This window comes from Ovis aries, chromosome 11 (assembly GCF_016772045.2).
Source record: "Ovis aries strain OAR_USU_Benz2616 breed Rambouillet chromosome 11, ARS-UI_Ramb_v3.0, whole genome shotgun sequence".
Taxonomy (NCBI): Eukaryota; Metazoa; Chordata; class Mammalia; order Artiodactyla; family Bovidae; genus Ovis; species Ovis aries.
Window position 1 is genome coordinate 61054621 of NC_056064.1, and position 7731 is coordinate 61062351.

The 7731-nt window shown below is 53.7% G+C and overlaps 1 protein-coding gene across 14 annotated transcripts in view; it reads right to left on the reverse strand.

Moving 5' to 3' along the window:
- Positions 1–5404, reverse strand: part of ARSG (arylsulfatase G) — a 101829-nt gene extending 96425 nt beyond the window's left edge. For all 14 annotated transcript variants that reach the window (XR_003590597.3, XM_027973989.3, XM_042256502.2 and 11 more), the window contains exon 1: positions 5083–5404. The gene's annotated coding sequence lies outside the window, so the exon portion shown is untranslated. The remainder of the gene's footprint in view (positions 1–5082) is intronic.
- Between the last annotated feature and the right edge of the window lie 2327 nt (positions 5405–7731).

The window sequence follows — 7731 nt, forward strand, 5'->3', positions numbered from 1 at the left end:
TGGACTGCAAAGAGATCAAACCAGTCCATCCTAAAGGAAATCAATCTTGAATAGTCACTGGAAGGACTGATGTTGAAGTTGAAACTCCAATACTTTGGCCACCTGATGTGAAAAGATGACTCATTGGAAAAGACCCTGATGCTGGGGAAGACTGAAGGCAGGAGGAGATGGGGGCAACAGAGGATGAGATGGTTGGGTGGATGGACACGAGTGTGAGCAAGCTCCAGGAGACAGGGAAGGACAGGGAGGCCTGGCGCGCTGCAGTCCCTGGGGTCGCAGAGTCGGACACGACACAGTGACCTAACAACAGTCCTGACCTACAGGGAAAGGTCGTTGTGGCCAAAGTGACCCCCAGGCCACAGGCGCCAGAGACAGGAGAGCCCAAGCAACCGCCAGCCCGCCAGCAGGCGCCACTTCCTGCAGTTAGGGCAGTCTGGCTTCCACCTTGCTGACTAGATAATTTCTCTACAAATATAGACTATTTCCTTCCCCCAAATAAAATTAATCCAGTTGTAAAAATGAGTTAAGATCATGTGCTCTTTTAAGACAAATGCATCTCTGAATCAATGTTCCCAGGCTTTTAAACAAGGTTATCAATTATGTAAATAGAGCATCTATGCTTTTTTAAAAACCACCAGGGAATTCCCAGCTTTGTGCATTTATCTCCCCTCCCTTTAGCTTAATACCTGTTGATAAAATAGAAGATGGATTCTAACTCAAAGTTCTCATCGTCCAGTCATCCAATCAAGCCACCTAGACATATTTATTACATCTAGACTTTTGTACTCCTCAAATATTCTAAATCAGAAATGATCATGAATCCCTATTTTTAAAAGCTCCTAGGTACGTTCAGTTCAGGCTCTAGGTCATGTCAGAAGTCATGTCAGATACGGGGCTCATGAGCATGCCTAGTTTAGAAGCTTGCCTTTAAAATTCCAAATGGTTACAAGCATTAATTAAAACCACCAGATAAAGACAATTCCAACATGGCACCTGCTAATGCTCGGTCGTGTCCCACTCTCTGCGACCCCGTGGATTGCAGCCCCCCAGGCTCCTCTGTCCACGGGATGCTCCAGGCAAAAACACTGGGGTGGGTTGCATTTCCTTCTTCCCGACCTTCGGACCACACATGCTGAAAGGTCTCTCCCATGAGTATACATCCGTTGGGAAAAAAGAACCTGTCCCAGTTTCCAGATTGATCTTTAACAGGAGTCCAATCCAACAGGTGGACGGCAGACTGTTGCATAAACAAGGAAACTGGCTCCCTCTGGTGTTCAGCGTCTGTCATGACTGCCTGATGGTGCAAGACAAGAACTGTCAAGGTCAGGAACTTAGAAATTTCAGCTTTCGTGTAAGAGAAAGTCTCAGCCAAACCACAGTGACCACAGTGCCTGCGGATCTCCTGTAGGGGAAACGGAATGGGAAAACCGACCCCCCAGGACACTATCTATGCAGGCTTTTAGAACAGGCACACAGGTGTGCACGGCTGAGTCGCTTCGCTGTCCACCTGACACCCTCACAGCATCGTTCACTGGCTACTCCAGTATAAAAGAAAAAGCTTGAGATAAAATGCAGCTCACCTGAGATTACTGGGAAAAATACAAACTGTGGCTATGAATCTACACTATCTCCCTTTCCAGCAACTCAAGACGACGGCACACTGACGAGACGAGCAACCTACCCCCAGAATCTGATCCAAATGTGACTGTCTCTACATGGGGACTCCCTGTTTTAAAAAAATAATAATAATAAGCGTTTATTTTTATTTCTTGACCGTGGTGCAGCCACGTGGGATCTTAGTTCCCTGACCTGGGATGGAACCCTGGCCCCTGCCCCGGAAGTGTGGAGTCTTAATCCCTGCACCGCCAGGGAAGTCCGGGGACTCCCTCGCCAGTCCTGACTCCAGCGCTGACCTCCGGACCATGCCACAGCCAGCTGAACCCGCCCTCAGCAGAGCCCCTGGTCCTCCTCCCCAGACCTGCTCCTTCCTCCACAGATCCTATTGACTCTGCTTTCTGACTCTATCCATAGCCAGACCGTCTCTGCCAAGTCCGCCAGCAGCCCACAGTCAGTGTGATCCGAGCTGGAGGACTGGTCGCCTCCCAGCTGGTGTGCCCACTTCCACCCCTGACCGCCCCGGCCTCCCTTTTCCATAGGGAGGCCTTGCAACAATCCTTTGAAAGCACAAGCCATACCCAGTCCCATTCACAACCTACAAAGCCTTAATGTGGGCTCCCCACGCCCTGCCTGGGGCTACAATTTTCTGCCTCGGTTCTGCCACGCTGGCTGCACTGGTTTTGTTATTGCTACTTGAAATCTCAGGCCTCAGGCCTCAGCGAGTGTGGCTCCCTCTGCCTGGTCCACTCGCCCCTTACATGTGTGCACGAGCCGACCCTTCCGCCTGTGCCCCCGCCGCTGCCCGGATGTCAGCCCCCAGGGAGGCACGCCTGGGCCCTGAGAGACGCAGCGCTTGTTTCTGCCCCTCGGATCTCCACCAGGACTCGTCTGCTCATTCTTTACCAGAGGGAGGTTCGAGCTTTTAGACTGGAGGAGAGTCGCCTCACAGTGCTCTTAGTTTCTGCTGTACAGCAACGTGAGGCAGCCCTCCCCTCCCAGCCTCCCTCCCACCCCACCCCCAATCAGGGCGAAAGTGAAAGCTGCTCAGCCGTGGCCAACTCCTTGCGACCCCACGGACTATACAGTCCATGGAATTCTCCAGGCCAGAAGAGTGGAGTAGGTAGCCTCTCCCTTCTCCAGGGGATCTTCTCAACCCAGGAATCGAACTGAGGTCTCCTGCACTGCAGGTGGATTCTTTACCAACTGAGCTATCAGGGAAGCCCAATCAAGGCAGAACTTCTTTTATTCACTGGTATATATTCCCAAGGCTTTGAACAGAGTCTGGCACATAGGAGGTGATGCTCAAAACATACAGCTGAATGGATGAATTAGTGGGTTTCTCAGTTTTCACTGACTTTTTCAAAGACGAGCCTCAAAGGGCTCCCGGTAAGGCCCTACTATGGGCAGGTCCACTCTGAGGAAGAAAATCCAAGTTCGTTGGAGACTAAACAGTGAGAGAGAGCACCACTAGGGCAGGCGCCAGGCTTCTGTATGTGCCGGGTCCACAGCAGAGGAGCCAACTAACCAAACAGGAGGAACATTTGGGAGAAGAAAGAAAAAGCACTCCAGAAAGTTCCAAAAAGCAAAACTCGAATTTCCTGCACACCTGGCCACTACTTAAATAGCATTTACACTGTATTTACAACTATTTATATTGTATTAGGTATTATAAGTAATCTAAGGGTGATTAAGGTGTCCGGGAGCGTGCGCATAGGAAATACACAAATACTACACCATTTTACAAAAGGGACGTGAGCATCCCTGGATTTTGGTATTGTGGGGCGGGGAAGGGGTTTGGTTCTGGAACCAACCAACCTGCAGATAGAAAGACTGATGCTTGGAGGGCTGTGATGTGAACATATTTCTGGTGCAGAATTTACTCTATATTCATGCACACACATATGCTAAGTCACTGCAGCTGTGTCTGACTCTGCAGTCCTATGGACTGTAGCCTGCTGGACTTAAGCCATTTTTCTGGGGCTTCCCAGGTGGCGCTAGTGGTAAAGAACCCACCTGCCAACACAGAAGACATTAGGAGACATGGGTTTCATCCCTGGGTCAAGAAGATCCCCTGAAAGAGGGCATGGCAACCCACTCCAGTATTCTCGCCTGGAGAATCAATCCCGTGGACTAAGGAGCCTGGGGGGCTACCGTCCATGGAGTCGCAAAGCGTCAGGCACAACGGAAATGACTTAACACGGCACAAGCTATTTTCCAGCAGACTTTTTTCTTTCATGATGTCTCTCTCTATCGCTTTTTTTTTTTTTGCCGCACCAGGCAGGATCCTAGTTTCCAGACCAGGGACTGAACCTGGGCCCTCCACAGTGAAAGGCTGGGGTCCTAACCACTGGGCCACCAGGGAATTCCCTCAAGGATGCTTCCTTTCCCCTGTGGTTCAACTGGGAGCAAGTAATTTTCTATGTATTGAATCTCTCTCGTTTTGGTGTTAAAGCAAAGCACTGGGATTTCTCTGACTTTGAGCAGCCCCAGATGGTCCCACTTGAAAAGAGGTTGAAAGAAAGTTTAATCTCACAACCTCTTCTATAAACAATCTGAAAACAACCAGTTGAACCTCCTGCTTGTGGCGCTGTCCTTCTTATGAGGTCATGCAGCATAGTGAAGACAGAGCAGAACCTGGAAGGGAGGGAGCCCTGGGGTCATCTCGGCTGCTGGTTTAACTACACACGAGTTCACACCAGCCTGCACTTGTTTCCACACTGTTAACACTTCACAACTTCGCTTTCCAAAAGCGAAAACGACGCAGGAGGCCCTTGGCAATGGAAAGAGAGTTAAAAAAAAAAAAAACCCATCTGTTCCAGGGAATCACAGCAGGTCCCCAAAGCACATTCATGGGGAATCCAGAAGCCTTCACAGGGACCCCCAGCTTTCAGTCTATATGAACACGGTCTGCACACACTGAAGACCCGGAAACCTTTTCCTTCCAGAAGCCTCACTCTCCTGTTAACTCAACTTCAAAGGGACACCCTCCCACGCAGACTGGAAACCGGCCACAACTGAGCACAAACCGCACTGCCCAACACAGCAGCTAGGAGCCGTCGGGCTGCACAGCGCTGGGCACGCGGCCACTGGGAACCCAGGCGCGCCGTGCCAGCAGGATACACACGGAATGTGCAGGCTTAGTCCAGACTATAATGGACAGTGACACAAGTCAGACGGAGAAGGACAAACGGTGTGGGACCTCACACACGTCTGGGACCGAAAAGAGCAGAGCTGCTAACAGCAGGGAATAGACGGTGGTCGTCAGGGCTGGGGGCGGGGAGCGGGAGCGACGCGGCTCAAGGTCCGAAGTCGCAGGGAGTAGGGGGTCTGTCCCGAAGAGCAGCGCCCGGTGCCGCGAGGACAGACGACACTGTCGCAGGACATCGGCCCTGCCAGGAGGCCCGCCTTAGTCCCCCACCCCCGGCCCACGGGATGTCCGCCGCCTCGGGGAGCTCGCGCGGTCACCTGTTGATCCCGGGACGCCCTGAGGACCGGAGCCGCGCCGCCACGCCGATGGCACCCGCCTCCGTCCGCACGCGCTCACGGGCTCCCGGGCCGGCGCCGCGGCCGGGGCGGCCCGAGCACCCGCGGGCCCCGAGGAGCGGGCAGCGCTGCCGCCGGGGGCCTGGCCTCGGCCGGCCGGGCCCGCACGGACGCCCTCACGGCCCTGCGCGCGCCCCGCGGCCCCGCGCGGCTGCCGCCGGCCGGGTCGGGGCCGGGGCCGCCGGCCGGGTCGGTCCGGTCCCGCCGCGCGTACGGGCCGGGCCGGGCGCCCTGGGCGGAAGCTGCCGGGCGCTTCCTGCGGGGGGCGGGGGAGGCGAGGCCCGCGGGGCGGCGCGGGGCCGGGGTGCGGGAGCGCGCGCTCGCGGCGCGGGCGTCTCGGGGGCGCAGCGGGGGCCGGGACGGCGCTCGGCCTCCGCGTAGAGTCCCCGCGGCCTGAGCTTGGACCCCGACCCTTCCCGTGACCCGAGCGACCCTGCTAAGTCCCTGGGCGCCGCCGGGAACGCTTCGGACTGTTTTCTAGAATGGTGTTCACAAGGTGGAAAGTTACTCATGTTTTCCTCTCAAATACCTTGTTGGCTCAGCGTTTGCAGAGGAAAAACTGCCTAGGTTTTGTCATTAAGTGAGAATCATTTTTAAAAACTACATTTATCCATAGTGTTTTAACTTTAATTGCAAGAAACAAATTATATTGTTTAACTTAACCCTAAGAAGTGTTCCAAAAGTAATGCAATGCATTTACACACGACTCCCAAGTGGCAATCGCAGAGTAGACGCCAGAACTGCAGCCTGCGCCGGGAGGGAGCAGACCTCTTAACAGACCTTGTTGCTGGTCTCACGGTGCAGTCAGCGCAGACTGACGTCTTCACCAAACAACTGAAACTCGGCCCCCTTACACATTTAGTCGAATCTGAGTTCTTGTAGGTCTGCAACTAAAGCCGACCTACTGGACTAACACTGTGCCCACCCTGCAGGGCAGTGAAAGGAAACTGGGGGGAATGGAGGAGACCTAAAGCGTAACTCCGGGAGGAAATAAAACCCGCAGCAGATCCATCAGAGTCCATGCTGCTCGGTCCCCTTTGCAGTGTTTCTTAGAAGACCTGGTCTCTGCCCTCCGCTTAGTTTTAATGACGAGCCACCGTTTTCTAAATGACTAGAGGTTCACCGAGCAGGAGTCTGGAGGTGAAGCCATTGATTTCGTTCTAAAATGTGCTTTAAATCGAGCTGCGTAAATAACAACAGTGCTAGAATTCAGGCATAAAAGGGAGAAAATAAAAATTGCCTTTAGTTTCACCTTCCAGGTTAAATGAGAAGTGGAAGTCCATCAGCCAGCATGCAGGTCACGTGATTTGCTCTAGCTTCTAGATTTCCTGGACCCAGCAGTCTGTCTGGTCTCAGGTTTTTAATCTGCTCCCCTTCTGGACATCCAGCCCATGTTCCCAGCCTGATGTGAGCATTTCTGGCAGACGCACAGGTAGCGGCCCCACGCTGCCCCTCACTCATGCAAACATTAGCACCGAGGAGCGGGAGATTACTGCAGGCATAAACCCGACACCTGCTCCAGGCTGTGAGAAGGAGCGCAGCTCACACAGCTGCAAGCACCATTGATTAAAAGGGAAGAGCAAATCTGAGTCCCTGCTGGAACGGTCTCCTTTCCTTTGACCTCTGCGCTCTGTTGCTACCAAGAGTGCTGGGGCCCTCTCAGCAGTCCGGTGGCTGAGACCACACTTCCCCGGCAGGGGGCGCAGGCTCCAGCCCTGGTGAGGGAGCTCAGATCCCACGTGCCCCCAGGTGCGGACCTGTGGCCAGAAGTGCACAGCAGAGCCCGTTTTCAAGGCTCTGGCCTTTGAAGGTGTACCATTTTTCTATCCATATACAGAAGAAACGCTGGAGAACAGAGGGCACCATCTGTTCTGTTGGAGGCTCGTAAGAAGGTGGTGATGTGACTCAAGTGGACAGCTACCAGAGCAAAGCATTTGGACACCAAGAAGTTGCAACCACCACCCACACCCCCTTCCCTTTTAGTACAAACGCAGCCTGATTTCTAACTCTGCTGGGCACGAGTCCACCATCTTCTTGGTCTGGCTGGCTTTCTGAAAAGTCACTATTCCTTGCCCCCAAAACTCATCTCTTGGTTTGCTAGCCTGTCGCGCCAGCAAGCAGTATGAGCTCGCACTGGCCAACAATCATGACACGTTATCTGCAAGGCCCCTGGCAAAGGACTCCGTCTGTGAAAGCTGAGAACAGCGGCGTCCCCACAAGCACCAACAGCGGGGCAGGACGGGCACCGTCAATGCCGCCTGCAAATACTCCTGGGAGGAGCTTCCATGTTGAGCTGCTAAAAACTGAAGTGAGCTGTTGCTTCTTTCGGGGATCAGCTAACCATCAGCAGAGGAAAAAAACAGGCACAGCGGGCCCGAGGCTGGAAGAGACTGCAGATGAGCAGAAGGAATGTGAATGGAGGGTGATGAGGCCGGGCCGGCCACAGGGGCAGCCTCTTTCTAAACCTGAGCCAGCAGTCACCCCCCAGAAATGACGCTCCTCAGAAACCCTTTCTCAGGTCAGAGATGGCTATTTTCACAGGATCTGTGTACTTACTAACTTCTGCTGGTC